Below are 17,297 nucleotides of genomic sequence, written 5' to 3' on the forward strand. Positions count from 1 at the left end.
GCCCAGAATGGTTCAGCTGTGATTCTCATATAGTAATGCCATCTAGAGAAGGCTACCAGATTACTTAATAGTTCACTAGTTTGAAGCGTCTTTGAGGAGGGGGTTATGCATGTGAAATTTTGGTCACAGATTTGTGATGGTGTGGCCCTACTATAAATTATAAATTGATTGTAGATTTTCCTTGTTAAGAGCAAATTCTGCTAAGCCCTATGCAGATGGGAAGTGAAAGGAGTAAGCAGCCTGCATAAGCCCCAGGCAAAACTGCAAATGAGACTCAGAGTGTTTTCCAGGATTACTCCCTCAAGGGCATACATCATCCCACAGAGATAGGGAAGGAAAAAGACCACTCCGTATGTTCTGGCCAACAAAGCTGGATGACCCAATAATATAGTGGTGGTGGGAAGTAAACTGCTCCCTTGAAAGAAGTGTAGCAGTTTGCATTCTCCCACACACACTGCAGAAGCCCAGAAGGCATTCTGCACCCCCCCTTACTATAGACTATGTGCTATTAACACAATCTAGCCCTACTTTATTTGATTATACTGTAGACTATGTTACTTTGATCTAATTTCAGGTGTTGGGTTTAGCATGTGGGTACAGGGTGGTGTTGGTGGCCTATGATATACAGGAAGTCAGACTAGGTGATCTGGTGGTCCCTTCTGGCCTGAAACTCTATGACCTATGACTACTCGTAACAGTTCAGATTATCATGATTATAGTCATTCTCATTGCAGATAAATTAATTGCTGTGAAAAACATTACTTTTGGGAGGCCTAATCTCATCAGTACTTATGCTCATGAGTAATTTTATTCACATATATCAGTATCTGAAAAATTGGGATGTAACGCTGTAGCGTAATATATATGTGTGTGTGTGTGTACACAGGAAGGGGATGTATAAAGGTTCAATGTAATGTGAAGAGGAAGAGTGGGCAGGGAAGGGAGGAAGTGGAGTTATGGCTCTACCCATCAAACAAGAGGAGGAGCAGTGTGTGTGTTCTCCTCTTCGGCACCAGGCAGCACTGGGAAAATGCCTCCAGGTGCCCCCTCTGGGCAATATGACTCTTCACAACTCCTGACTATGGGTAGGCTTCTTCTTCTTCTTCATCATCATCATCATGTTCCCATTACTCCTCTGGCATTTAGGGCAGTGACGAAGCTCCTCCACTCCTGTCTGTTTCTGGCAAGTCTTTCAATAGTTCCCCAGCTGTGCCCCAGGTTTTTCAGCTTGGCTTCCACAGCTCTTCACCATGTTGATTTTGGGTGGCCTTGTTTTTGCTTACCTTCAGATGTCCATCTTATTGCTATTCTGGTGATGGAATCAGTTTCCATCTGAAGCACATGGCTAATACCTCTCCAGTGCCTCCTGGCAACGATGGTGCTCATATCCTTTTGGCCACACTATGTCAATAGATCTTGGTTTTAGATTGTTCTGGCCCAAAAGATACCGAGGATTTTTCTGAGGTAGGTTGTATGGAATGAAGACAGTTTAGACTTCTCATACTTTCTCATTCCCCAGCATTCTGCACTATAAAGTATTGTTGAAAGTACGCAGCTCTGGTTAATCTTGGTTTTGGTGTTGTATTTTGATGATTTCCAGACTCTATTTAAGCTCCTGGAAGTGTTTCTGGCTTTACTGATTTTGTTCCGGATATCCTGGCTTGTTCCACAGTCCTGGCTGATGGTGCTGCCCAATTATGTGAATGTTTCTACATTGGTGTGAACATAATCCTCTATCCATACTGGTGATGGTGAGGAAATATTAAAGGTCATGATATCTGTCTTATTGCAATTGATTTTCAGTCCAATTTGCTGGCTGAATGCGTTGAGTCGAGTTGTTTTTTATTTTATACGGTGTTGGGTATGTGATAGGAGAGTGAGATCATCTGCGAATTCTAGGTCTTCAAGGGATGAGAAGGGTGTCCATTTAATGCCTATTGGCATATCTTCTGTTGTATGCTGCATTACCCAGTCAATGGCAATGTGGAAGAGGATTGCAGACATGACACCCCTGATGTACTGCTGTTTTGACTTCAAAACTGAGCTCACTGTAATCAGCTCTGCATGTAAAGTTGAATTAAAAGATTTTGATTATGTTGATTTTACGGCAAGGGATTCCATTTACCCACAGAATGTGCCATAGGCTGGTCCTGTGAATGTTATCAAAAGCCTTCTCAAAGTCTATGAGGTTTATGTAGAGTTGCCGTTGCCATTCTAAGCACTGTTCTATTATGTTTCGTAGACTGAAGATCTGGTCTGTGCATCCACGACCTTTCCGAAATTGGCTTGCTCTTTTCTGAGAATGCTATCAACTGCCTCTTATATACATTGGACTATGATCTTATACAATACTTTGCTTGGCACAGATAAAAGTGTGATACCATTCCAGTTATTACAATCACTGAGAGTTCCTTTCTTTGGTATCTTCACTATAACCCCATTGGTCGATTCATGTGACACTTTTTCCCTTTCCCAGACTGATGTAAATAGAGGGCCCAGGATAGATGCTGCTAACTCAGGATTTACCTTGAACAATTTTGCATTTAAGTTATCCTTGCCAGGAGCTATCCCATTTTTTAAGGCTTCACTGCTCTGTTTATAAATTGCTGTTACTTTGTCCCACTTCTTGTTGATCTCCTCATCTACATTCCCCTCCTCTTGATCAAGGTCTGCAAATGCCTGAAACCTGTTCTTTAACTGTAGAACAAAGGCTTTCTATATTTCAAGGGACTTTAGCTTGTCAATGTCATAACGTCTATGTCCCTTGTTTCGTGGACCCACACTTCTCAGTTTTAGCTTGATGGAGGCTGTCACAAGGTGGTGGTCGCTGCCATCATCTGCACCTCTTCTCACTTTTACATCTATCCGTGAGCATCACCATTTGCTATTGATCATGATATGGTCAATCTGGTTCTTATCTCTGCCATTTGGAGAACACCATGTCAGCTTGTGGATTTCTCGATGCTGAAATAGGGTTCTGCTGATGACTAGGTCATTCATATTACATAAATCAACAAGCCTCTCTCTGTTTTCATTCATGGTGCCACACCCATGTCTTCCCATTGATCTGTCATTTGTGTTGTCCTTACTGACCTTGGCATTCAGGTCTCCCATGATGATGGTTAGGTCGTACCATGGTACTCTCTCTAACTCCGCCTGTAGTGTAAGGTAGAATTCGTCCTTTACTTTTTCATCACTGTCATTTGTTGGAGAATAGCACTGACTCAGGGTGATATTATTGTATTTCCCTTTCAATCTGCCTCTCATAAGTCTGCTGATGATGGACTTCCATTCAAGCAGGGAATGTTCCACACCCTTCTTCAAAAGGATAGCAACACCCTGATGGTGTTGTCCATCATCCTATCCAGAATCCAGCGAAGTTTCTCCTGAGGCTGTTGTTAATCTTCTGATCCTGTCCATCTGCTCTGACTGACTCCCAGGATGTGTAAACTGTAACATCTCATCTCTGCTGTGACCTGAGCTAGCTTCTTTGTTTGGTACATTGTCCATATATTCCAAAAAACAAGTTTGGTTTTTGTCTTGGTGTTGAGCACTTCAGTCTTCATGCCAGTAGCTTCCAGCTTCCATTGGCAGTCATGCGGGTCTTTGACTCCTGAAGGCCGTCACACAGAGTAATGGTTGATTTCTCCATCACTGATTCTGTAACGTATTTTGTTTTTTTACAGGACAGGGTTGTTAGCCCTATGCCTAACCCCCAACCTGGAGGACCAGAGTGTCTGTTTTGTCTGGACCCCACAAACCAATCTAACATGGCTTAACCTACCAGGAGCAAAAAGCCCTCACCAACACAGACTCTGGGGATTGTTAGAGCATGCAAGCTGTCCTGCCATGACAAGGCACCGACACCAGAGGACAGATGAGTAGGCTTGGCAAGATTACATTTTTATCGGTAAATGCCAATAAACATCAATTCACTGCGTGCGCACACACACACACACACACAAAAGGTAAAATGTTTCTATCATAATATTAGAAATCTACAGATAGGCAATGTGAGAAAACTTTTTGTATTTTGGCACATGATGTTGACACTTGGTGTTTTAATGGTTAGACAACTTTAACTTTTTGAATCTCAATGTCCACTATCATTCAATAATTATTGCCAGGCTCCTCCATAATTACTCACAATTTTGAAAATGTGAATGGAGAAAAATCAGAAAAAAAGATGCTTAAAGCCTATACATTTGTGCAACTGAATATTTACATCTATAAAAATGAAAAAAATGCTTAAAATAAACATTGGTGTTATCCTATGAAATTATACAACAATAAAAATCTATTTCTATGACGCCTCACTATGAGCAATGTGCAACTGACAGAATCAATCCACACTCCACACTAGGCAATGTGGATGATTAACAGAAAAAGGAAGGAGAGAGAGAAAGAATCAACAACAGCAACAAAAATAAAGAACATTTGCTTTCATAGTGTCTTGTTAGCTCCACACTTCTATTATTGACAATATGGTTTTGGGTGCATTTCATTTTGAGAGTTAGATTTGAGGGCAGGAATGTGCTGCGACTGGATAAATGAACTATGCTGGAATGTTAGTTGAAAGAAGTGGGCTTTGGAGAGGACATTAAAGAAGGTAAGTGACCACAGAATGAGGGAATCTTGAGGCATAGAAGCCAGCATGAAAAAGGTGTTGTTTCCATGTGGTGGAGTGCGATAAGTGAGCACTGACTCTGAATTAGTTCAATGGGGGTTGCTGAAGTGTGCTTTCCCTGAGTAAGGCAGCTGTGAACTGCAGCAGCTATGACAAATGGATCACATTTCTTTTCAATATGTAGCAATTTCCTCCTGTTTAGTTTTCAGGACTGGCAGAAATGTTTTGAAAACAATTAATTTAAGATAATTGCCATAGCTGCTTAATATTTTAATAATGGAAATCATCATGTTTTTTTTCATTTTAAAAAGTCTTTCTTCAATCAGCACAGTCTCTCTTTTTGCTTTCGAAAACCAAATTGGATGGCTCTGACTTACCTAAAGCTAGAGCTGTCATGACTAAAAGCATAATTACTTGAACATTATGACTGCACACAATTATGATCTCTTTCTGCCTCAGTGAGACATGGCTGAAATATGCATTGATTATGTCTGATACTAAATTGTGCCCAGATATTATTCATTTATAAGCATGTCTTTCCAGCAGCATCCTTCTCATCTTTAAAACCGAGATCTTCCTTCTTGTATGCAATGTAGTTGTAGCCGCATATTACCTAACCCACCTTGTCTCTCTAATCTGCCTTCTTAACTATGTAGAGAGGGCAAAAACCCCAAATAATGGATTCAAGCACCCCTACACTTTGGGTGGCATTTGGAACTGTATTTGGATCCAGTTCCAGATTCTATGACCAGTCAAAATCCCTGAAATTTGGGGTTCAATATTGGAAGTTCAATTTGGTTGGAAAATTCAGATTTGGATCCAGGTTCAGTATTCAGTTACTCCTTTCCCCCTCCTACCTCCACCCATCAAAACTGATATTTGAAGTGAGTGTTTTGTTATAGGCTTATCTACATATCTGACAGTTCTTTCCAAGGTTCAAAATCTGTATCTAACTTTTACAGTTTGGGCTCGTCACTATTAAATTAAGACTACTTAAATTATCTGGATCTGAATTTTGCACTGGGCCCCATTACTATAATAGTCTAAACCAAAAATGCTTCATCAGAATATCCCCAAACTTCAAGGTGTTCAGATCTGGATACAAATTTTGCATGTTTGGCCTGTTTCTAGTTATTCTTTATCCTTTAAAGTATAAGGGTATTACCATATTTACTGCTCTTATTAGTAATTATTCACAATGCAAAATTCACTGACAGCATTGGTGCAAAATATAGTAACATATAGCAATGGTTTTATCATACAATATTTATTATTTAGCTCTATTGTAAGAACATCTTATCCATCTCTCAGATTATTTTGGTACTGCGCAATGACAAATGGAGATGTCATGAAATGGGCCAACCCACACACTCAATCTAGTAGACAAACAAGTATATAACTTGACCTTGAAATCTGGAAATAACATTCTTTTGATTTATATATGCCAGACATTTCTATTGTATTTCTGTGATATTTTTGTTGCTTCCTGTAGCAGCTATGTAGCTGTTTCCTACTAAGACCTGGCCCTTCAATGGGTACTAACTTTTAAAGACCGAAGGACAGCAGCATCAGAGGAAAATTACAAAGGATACTTATGGAACTCATGTTTTAAAGTAACATTTTGTCCAATTACTGTAGATAGAAGTGCCCTGTGTCAGATGTTAATGGTAGCTGAATTAAATGAAGTTTACTTAAAGACCAGCTGGTGTCTTTGGCTTCCTATGGTTTCCTGTGGTTAAACTCAATTAAACAAAGGTGCTTCTACTGCGCTCTAAAAATCAACTAGGAACTACATCTTCTTTTGGAACTGACTTTGATGAATGCTATCTGACACCTAGAAGTGTTGTTAGATATCTAGGTGTGCTGTTTTTCTTCAGAGTTCATCTTTGAAGAGTACATCAAAGTAACTGTTAAATCTGCCTTCTACCCTCAGAGAGGCATTGCAAAGGTCTTACTATGTCTCTCAAACATGCTTCAGCAAAGCTAATGCACTCTTTTATTATGTCTCAGTTGGACTATTGTAACACTGTCTTAGCAGTGTCTACTAGACAAGTTGATCAATAGGCTTCAATTGGTTCAGAGCTCAGCTGCAAGGCTAATAAACCAAAACCATGAGCATATTTTTCCAATTTTAGCCTCATTAAATTTCCTTCCTTTTAAATACAGTACAAGCTTTGAAATCTTATTGCTCATGTTTAAAGTATTAGACAATCTAACTCTAGAGAATAGTGCCAAATTGATCCTCAGTTAATTATAGGACTGCCGACTAGTTAAATGATAAAAGACAATTATTTTTTTCCCAAGATTGAATCACCTAACCCTATAAAATAAGCTTTATATATTTCAGCATGATGGACTATCTTTCCTCCTTATATTCATGCAGTAAACTCAGTTGACTCTTAAATCACAATTTAAGATTTATCATCTCACTTTGTCATGCACTCTTTGATTGCTAGTAATGTCTTATTTGATTTTAACTAATGAAATTTAACTTTCATGTCTTGCTTTTTAAGTATTTTTCACCAAAGTGTTTAGATAGTTTTCTATGGTTACATTAAAAAAAAACGTAACTAGTTTTTCATTGAGAAGCCAGAGAACTAACACTCAAACTTCAGTATACCATGAAGATGCATGGCATATGTGTATAGAAAGATGCTGATGTCACTGTTGTTCTATATAAGCCATGTGTCTATAATGATCATTTAATAGATTAATAGATGGCAGTACTGGCCTTTTTTAGAAGACCATAATATGGTCTGGAGTGGATGGATAAACTAGAGGGATGAAGGTTTAAGTAGTTTAATCCTATTAGGACATTGAATTATAGCTGAGAAGCTCTGGGAATGTGCCCCGTTATTACTATATTCACTTCACTTAATTGGGAAACACTTATTTAGGTTGGCTGCTTTGCAGGGTGTTCTCTAGGGAACTGATTTAGCCCAGGTGTGAAACTCTAAGCTCCTGGCTTTTAATAAAGATTAAAAGAAGATATGAAGCTCAAGTAAAGCCGAGGTACATTACATAATTATATTTATTGCAGTATTTTATTTCATTTTTTAAGTTTTTTTTAAAGATTTTTTAAAGAATTTTTTCTTAATTGGGAAACCCACTTAATTGACATGATGGATGGCCCATCAGGGTGTCCCTATTAAGAGTCTCGATTCTTGATCTTGAACACCTCATACAAGTTAAAGTCCTTATATAGGCTGTAGGGAGAGATTTTTTTAAAGGTAACAGGGCATTGAGCTTCCACTGAAAGTCAATAGGAGTTGGATACCCTCCTCCCAATTGTGCATCTAAGCATGCCCCTCCTATAATAAATAGGAATTTTGTAAATCCTAAAAATCCATTTGTGTGCAACCACATGAGAGGCAGAGTACCAATTACTTTAGGTTAAAACAATAGGAGTTGAGAGTGTTCATTACTTCTTAGGCAGTATGTATGCTCACTCTCTTATACACACACACACACACTCTGATCCCCAATTATCTATTATTTTTACTGTGTTAGTGCTGAGGGGGTCCAGCTCCATTGTGTTAGGCACTATGGGTGAGATGCACAAAGCAACTTAGGCACCTAAAACATCGTGTTTCGCCCCAGTGAGATCCACAAACTTCCCATTTGGCTTCTGCCTAAACTGTAGGTGCCTTAACTCACTCAGTACCTAAATTTCCACTGTAAAAATTCCATAGGTACCTAGGCTGGGAATTACAAATGTACATAGGCACCTAACTCCCACTGGAAGTTAGGCACTTATGTACCTTTGTGTAACCAGAGTCTGAAAGAGCTCTCCTCTGACATCTAGTGGCGAGCTGTGGGAACTGATCTCGTTTGCATGGACACACCCACCCTACCTAGGTGCTCAGCATGGTGGGATTGCTTGCCCAAATGATCACTTGTAGCTAGTTTTGGATCCCCAGTCTCCTTGTTATTGGGGCAGGAGTAATAAAGCATTGTCACCCTTGTTGTGCGAACTGAGGGCAGCAGAACAGTACCTGCCATACCCCAATGGAGGGACTCACCCTCAACTGAATGGCACTCGCTAGACAGGGGAGATGGGTCCCAAAGCCCAGTGAGTTGAATGAGGGTGGGGACAGGTACTTGTACCTAGTGGTGTGGTCCCTGTTTAAGGGTATGGAAAATCCAGCTTAAATTTCCCTTCTGTCTGCTAGAGGAAAGAAAGGATTTGGCCAGGGTTTCTTCCATCCCCTAGGGGTGTGCTCTAGCTACTGAGTTCTATGATAGTCCAATATGTGGCTCCCTAAGTCTCTCCTGTTGAAGCTGTTCCACTGTGACTAAAGGGAGCAGAAGGGCTGGAGCCAAGGTCCTGGAGTGGGTGCCTCAACCATTGGACTACAAAGTCATTCCCTCCCTTGCTCTCTCTCTGGCTCAGTGACTGCTCCACTGTAGGTAAATACTTAAACAGTCATTGGGCCAGAGAGAGAGAGAGAGAGAGCATGAAAGAGGCTCCTGTAGTTCAATGGTTAGGACACCTAGCTCAGAGGAGGGTGACCCTCAGTCCAGTCCTCCTGCTCCCCTCACTCTTTCATTATTTAGCCACAGTGGAACAGCTTCAACAGAAGAGTTTGAGGGAGACCCACAGCAAACTATCTCATAGCTCAACGGTTAGGGCATGTTCCTGAGAAGTGGGGGACTCCCTCTCAAAATCCTTTTCCCTTCTGGCTGAGAAGGGACTTGAACTTGGTTCTCCCACATCCTAAGTGAGTTTGCTAATCAATCTGTTATAAAGTGTGCACCTCTTCCAAACATTTTGTGTGGAGCAAGGCAGGCACCTAACTCATTCCTGCAAGAAGTGGCTTAGACACCTAGGCTGCCTCACTCCAGGCTGTCTGTTCCTGTTCATGGAACACAAGCAGAGATAGGCACCTCCCTGAAGCCCAGACTTAGGCACTTATCTGCATGAGAGGGGTGGGGCTTAACACACACTCCTTTCATTTACATCTCCCATTGGCTAACTTAAGTGGCTCTCTGCTTAGTCTGTTTGCTTTGTAAATCACATTATAAGGAGCCTCTCTCCCCATACATTGTATAGCCTAGGCACCTAACTTGGCTTTGTGAAGTGCAGTGTTGTTCCTATGATATTCTAGGTTAAAAGTTAGGCATTGCAACGCTGAGTATCACAGCACCTAAATCCCTTTGTGGCTCCCACCCTGTAATCCTTAGTTTTATCTTTCACTCTTAGTTTTATTACTGTATCTCGCAGAATCTTGTAGGGCCCATAAGGGGACCAGGATTGGGATCTTAGGTCAGCTGCAGTAGTTTTTAGAATTTTTGAAAACATGTTTTACCATTTAGTGATATCAATGAAAAACACAGCATATTGTTATAATAAATGCAGAAGAACATCTGCTTGGTTTACAGACTTCAGTAGCCATGAACAGTAATAGATAACTTCATAATGCACACACAACAGATTTGCTCCCGGGAATGCTCAAGTTCACCCTCTGTTTTGGATATAAGGGAATTATCTTACTGTAGCTCTGCATTTTTATTAGGTGAGAGCTTGCCCTGGTGTATCATTTAATAAATAGTGTTACTGTTGTTCTTCTGTTCTGAAAAAAAAATGCCGTGCTTTTATGGGACTATTCTGTACTTTCACAACTGTATTTTTTTTTAAAAATATTTTGTTATACTCATTATCAACTGCTCATTCCATTCTTTTTTTGATGCAAAGCATACCATATGGCCTTTGAGACCATGTAGGGAACACACTATAAAATAAATTAGTAGAGATATTATTCATTTACTCTTTTAAGTACAGTGAATTTCAATGCCCTAATGAAGAATTTTATATCTAAGTTTGTAACTGGTATGAAATAGCTGGCATTTTGCTTTTGCAAAAGCTAATTTAATACCTTTGCTATGATGTCAGTTAGGAATTAGCTAATGGAGCACTACTAGGAAATGTTCCAGACAAAATTGAGCTACTAGGTTCTGTTTAATAAATACAAAATGGTTAATTGCTTAAGAAGAATGGATTCTCAGTCAATTTTCATGGATTTCTCATCAAGTAGTAATATTTAAAAACTTCCTGAATGAAGAATCATAAGTTCAACATGTTTCCCAGTGATTTAACATTTGTAGAACAAAGGATTGTTTAGTAATCTTAGTACTGGTAGCTCTGAACATTACGTTGTCAGTACAGATCTCGCTAATTTCTACTATTTTTGTAGTTTAAAAATAGTTGATGCTCTACCATTCAGTTTTTGAATGACGAGTAGGACAATTTAATTAAAATTTAAAGTCTAGGAGCTGTTGAAGATCGTACATAATCCAATTACTTTTTATTCAATTAGTTTAATAGCAAACCACTTTGCTATAATTACAGTTAATCCCCTGATTTTTCTTCTCAGCTGTTTATCAATGGCCTGTGAGATATCTTTGAGGAAATCATACTGGGATATAATTATCACCAATCCCCAATGGAATTAATGCACTAAATAGCACTTAATTATGAGAAATTTTCTATTGCTGAATTTGCTGGATTTAAAGATGGTAGGAACTTGTTCTAGGGAATTTCAAACTTGCCTGAAATTTCTTTTTGTCTCATTCCCCAGGTTTGCTGGGAAGGAGTGAATTAAAATTGAAAATTCATTCAGACCTCCCACCTCCTAACTTTACTCAAAGAAACACCAAAGTTAGGCTGAGCGGCCATATGGAAGCAAAGAAATTAAGAATAACGTCTAGCTTATTATACATAGTATTACTGATTATTGAATTGTGAGTATTGCAATTAAGTAGCTGCAGCATTGGTGCCTTCTAATAATGCATTTGGTTGTTGGTGGTGTCTAGAATACTCAAGAGATATCCAGCCTCGTTGGATGCATTACAGTAGAGTTGGGAGAATAAATGAAAAATCAGAAAATCTCTGAATTTCTCAAATTATTATACAAACTCTATTTGACCATTTCTGCCAGCAGGTGTCATCTTTGAACAGAACTGGAAGTATCACACTGAGGAGGCAGTACCTTCAGGAAGGATCTTGTAACATCAGCAAACCACAGAAGCATAGCTTTGAATATGGTAATGTGTTTACATTTACAGGGATGGTTGTACTTAAGAGGTGGCCATTAGTTTGGAGATAACTAATAAGGTAGAATAAATACCTGACTTCCCTGCTGCCCAACATACACATGCCTACTTGCACACCCTATAGCCACAAAACAACAAAAGTTAAAGTTCCAGCAGTATCGTTAACTCAGCTTTCTGTTTTTCACATTAGAAGTATCAGGTCCTCCATTCCTTTTTTCCCTCGTAAGATTTGAAGTGATGTCCATTGAAACTTAGCACAAGCTGTAATTCTTCTTATCTCAACTGAAGGGCATAACTAAGAATATGATTTGGTCACAGAAGTCACGTATTCCATGACAGTAACAGATCTCTGTGACTTCTTTGGCTTCAGTTTCAGCCCCCAGTGGCTTGGCTCCAGCTGTCAGCCTGGGCAGTGATGCTGTGGCTTTGGCTTCAGCCCTGAGCAGTGGGGCTCTGGCTTCAGCTTCAGCTCTGCCATGACCATGCCCTGATTTTGTCCTTTTTTCCCCATGACTGTTCCATGAATTTTGCTTAATTTTACCGTGACACAATTGTATCCATAGGGATAACTACTCAGATCTTCCAAGGATTAAACTCACAACCCTGGGTTTAGCAGACCAATGCTCAAACCACTGAGCTATCCCTCCCCCCTATAAATCAGGAGTTACTCTGCTGAAAGCCAATGGAGTTACACTGATGTATGTGAGAGGAGATCAGTTATTTACCCTTGCTTTTCGTCAAGGACTACCTATGCAAAGACCCAAATAAAAATTCAGCTGTTATTACTGCTGCCCTGCTCAAAAGGTGTGGTTAGAATTTTTATAATGGAAGAATCTTCCCTTCCTTTCTTTTGTCACCTTTTTCTAGAACTGAAAAGAAGACTAAAGAATTTCGATCAAACTCTAAAAAAAAATCAACTTAGGGTAGAATATTTCCTCTAAAAAGATGACTCTTTCAGGAAGTTATAAGTGTTTGATCACATAAAAAGAAGTTGGCAGAATGAAAAATGTGTAGATCACTACAAAGATAGCACTTAACAGTGAGATGATATTAGGAAAGTGGAAATATCATCACTTGAATATTTGGTATCACCCATCTCCATATTCCATCACTGGAGCTTTCAGCATGAAAAAAATAGACATTATATTGATGATGATCAAACTGTTGTCCAGGGTGGTATTGGCTGGCTATGTCACTGAAGCAATTACACAGCACTATTCTCCAACTGAGACTTTCACCTGCTTGTTATATAAAATCAATAATGTCTAAACAAGAACTGAAATGACATTTTAATGTTTGCCAAGGAACATTTAGACCTCTGAGCTGCCTTTGAAAAAGTTTCAAGAACCACTGAAAAGGGAAAAGCAAGTTATAGTTTGTGTGAAATGTAAAAGAGAGAGCTTCTTCCCAAAGAAATATATTAATACAGTATGAGTAGGGCCCTTCCAAATTCACGGTCCATTTTGGTCAATTGCACGATCATAGGATTTTAAAAATCATGAATTTTGTAATTTCACTTATTTAATCTGAAATGTCAGAGCTGCAGTCAGCAGTAGCACAGAATTAAGGATGGCATGGTATGATATTGCCACCCTTGCTTCTGTGCTGCTGCTGGCAGGGTGCGGCCTTCAGAGCTGTGCACCTGGCCAACAGCTGCCGCTCTGCAGTAAGGGTGGAAATACCACAACACTCCTAAAATAACCTTGTGACCCCCTGCAACTCCCCATTGGGTAGGGTGACCATATGTCCTGTTTTGACTGGGGCAGTCCCTTTTTTAGGCCCTGTCCCAGCCGTCCCAATTTTTGGCAACTGATCATCAGTTGTCAAGAGAAAACTCAACAAATACGCAGTTTTGCAAAAAAAAGTTGGATGTGACCCTTAGCAGGGTGTGGAAGAACATGCAGTGGGGTTGGGAGGGCGAGTGGCAACACCAGCCCTGTGCTGGAGGAAGGGCTAGGGAGAGTGGCTTGGGGGGCTCAGGCCAGCCCCGGGTGGGCGGGAGGCAGGGAGGGCTCAGGCCATCCCTGGGGTAGGGGGCACAGGAGGGCTCAGGTGGAGAGGGGACCTAGGGTGGCACCGGGGAGGGGAACCTCAGGCTGGCCCCACATGTGGGTGGGCATTGGGGAGGGCTCTGGCCGGCCTGAGGGGTGTCCTGTTTTCCCTTTGGGGAAATATGGTCACCCTACCTTTGGGTCAGGACTCCCAATTTGAGAAATGCTGGTCTGACCTGTGAAATCTGTATAGCACAGGGTAAAGGCACACAAAAGATCAGATTTCATGGGGGGAGACCAGATTTCATGGTCTGTGACACGGTTTTCATGACCATGAATTTGGTAGGGACCTAAGTATGAGTGTTATAAGCAGGGATGCTTCTGACAGGCGGCAGTGCCTCTGGTCACAGTAGGTCCCACATTGTGAGGCACCCCCTCAAGGAGATAGAGTTCTCTGTATGTCTCTCTTCACTCCTTCTCCACAGACTGCACACCATATAAGCTGTGAGGGTAAAAGTGCTGATGGTCCTGATGGACCTCATGGAACTGATAATGGCTTATCCCACAGGTCCTGTCCTGCATTTAGATCTACTTGGCACTTGCAAAACCTACTTGCGCTCCCTCTGAGGCATGGGCAGGCTTGAGAGGTAGCTGGGAAGAAGATATTTGGTGTTTGGGTGTGGATGGCGGTGATGGGGAGACCTGTCTAGCTAGAAGTGGTTTTATCTGCTTCTCCTGACTGGGGGCTTCTTTCAGGCCTCACTGCTCCCAACCATTTCAAAATACTCCCAAAGTGGAATTCTTCTTAGTCCCTACCAGCTGCTATCTGTGACTTATAATTAAGGCAAGATGTATTCATTACACTGCTGCCAGCTATACACCTGCTATTCTTGATGCTGTGTAGGGAACTGTGGGATTGGTGCACCAATGGACGGGTACAATAATGCTTGGAGGGAAAGTCATGGGTGGATTCACTTCACTGTTTTTTACAAGCCAGTCTGGTTATTGTGAACCCACTGAATTGCTGTAAGAGCATCTGGTGCTGGGCACTATCAGGATACTGGACTACACGGACCACAGGTCTGATCCAGTATGGCAATTCCTATGTTTCTATCTTAGCTGTAATGTTTAGTACTTGGAACAGCACTATTGTCTAATGCAGACAAGCCATCTGTTACTCTACTAAAGGAAAACTCCTGGCTTTTTAAACATAATAAAAACCTATGGGTGATGGAGTCTAAGAGATTATTCAGTACTAAGAGAAACATCTCACTAAGGAATAAAAAGTTAAAAACTAAATATCTGAAAGAAATGATTGGTTTTTATGTACTTGTACAACACATAGGCCCCGAGTCAGCAAAGCACTTAAGCACTTACTTAAATTCTTTGCTGGAACGAAAGAACTTAAGTCAATGAGACTTAAGCACATGCTTAAAGTTAAGCACGTCCATAATTTCTTTTGCTAAATAATGATGGACTTAAATATAAATGCTAGTGTTTTCCTGAATCAGGGACTTAGCAGAATAGGACATCAATCCTGATTAAGATACTACTGTAATAAAAATAAATAATAATTAATAGTAAGGTTATAGTGGAGTATTTTTAACTTGTTTTTCTTTTTCACATTCAAAGCTAAAAATTTAGATGTAACCCAAAAATGTGGTGACAGTTGCAGCAGCATCCTTTCTACTGTAATATAAGATATAAAATATACAGGAAATTATTTATTTATTTCTTATACTGTCAAAAGCAAGGATAAATTATTTCTTTTGATGCTTATTGGATATACCATTCCCTATTTGACAGGGATGATTTCTCTCAGACACCACTTTCCCCCTCTCTTTTGATCAGAGCTAATAATATACTGAAGCCTTCCCAGTGAATACAGAAGTCTCATCTGTAATAGTGGCACTCCTATGTTAGTCACAGCAACAGTGAGTCATTTCAAGAAAATTAACTTAAAAAGACCACAAAAGACAGTTCAAGTTTATGACCTTTGATTGAATTGGAATAAACTGACAAATGATGTAAAAAAACATAATTCGTCTCTCTGAATTATTGAGTCTTTTATTTCTGACTGTGTGTACTCCAAAGGCCCATTAATGCTCCGTCTCGTGCAGTATTTACTGCTTGTACATCAAGTGGGTCAGCTGGTTATACTAACTTAGCCAGTGCCAAGCACATTGTTGCCTTACGAGTCAGTGAACAATAGTAAATCAGTCAACAGATGCCCTTTGAAATTACTGCATCAATGAAAAACTTGTCAAATGTCAACAGGAATCCCAACTATCCTCTTCACGATGAATCACTTTGGAGGAGGTAAGAACAGTTTTCCTAAAGGTGACTTGCAAGGAGTAGGGTGTGGGGGCTTCCTCCCCTCACACACTTGTTTTTTTATATTAGAAATGTTGGTTCTGTTTAAATAACAAAACTCTGTAGTCTTCCTATACTAGCATTTAACTTAAAATTTCACTCTTTTACACTAATATCAATGCAGCTGTCTAGATAGTATCAACAGTGTGAGCTAGTGGTGGCCATCTAGATCTGCTCTGGGGTTCATTATATTATATGGTTAGTATAGTCTGTCTATGCTTTTTTTTTGCTACCACTGGTGGAAGTACATCAGTAGCAATGAAGTGGTCAGCAATTTGAAGATAAATGCTAGTGTAGAAAGCTCACAATGACTAAGGAACTAGTAAAAAAAGACAAGAAGTCTGAAGTTATTAGAACAGTTAAGAAGGGAAGGGATTTTTAGTCAGACTCTTTAAGACTATTTTTCTTTGTTTTATTTAATATTATGGTGAAAGGATGACTGTTAATCATTCAACTTTCCAACCCCTTCTAATTAATGTGTTAGTGAACACTAACAGTGTAACTCCTCTGTGACTTAGAGCAAATTCTACAGTAAAATCAGGGGTGACCAAAGTGACATTATTAATATTTCTAAGGGAAAAAATAACCACCCTGAAAAACAACAAAACTAAATATAACCAACAAAACGTGTTCAGGCTTTCTTTATATATCATAAAAAAGTCAAGGAAACTTACAAGCATATTTTTTAAAAAGTCTTTACAAGTCACCTTTAAAGAAATCTCATTGAATTTAAACAGCATTGATTTTATTTGATAAGTTATTACCTTAAACTGTTCCAGTTCCATTAACAAACATGTCTACTATGAAGTCAATAAGACAATGTATTAAGGTGCATTCATATCAAAGGTGGTTACTACGGAGCTGGACACGGCTGCCTTTTGGAATGTTAGTAAAATGTATTTCTCCACATTAGGAAAAAATCATTATGTTGACAATATTCATTTTACATTTTTATTAGGGGGGAAAGATAAGCTCTTTATGTTCTAAATCCTCATTACACAAGTAAGGCAGAATTCTGCACTTGCAGGGCTTACGTGGCTAGCATTAACTTTGAACAGGAGCTGATTATATACAGCCAAAACAGAATCTGACTCCTAGTATATACATAGGTTTCAGAGTAGCAGCCGTGTTAGTCTGTATTCGCAAAAAGAAAAGGGGTACTTGTGGCACCTTAGAGACTAACAAATTTATTTGAGCATAAGCTTTCATGAGCAACAGCTCACTTCATCGGATGCATTGAGCTGTAGCTCACG

The sequence above is a fragment of the Eretmochelys imbricata genome, chromosome 1, assembly GCF_965152235.1.
Source record: "Eretmochelys imbricata isolate rEreImb1 chromosome 1, rEreImb1.hap1, whole genome shotgun sequence".
NCBI lineage: Eukaryota > Metazoa > Chordata > Testudines > Cheloniidae > Eretmochelys > Eretmochelys imbricata.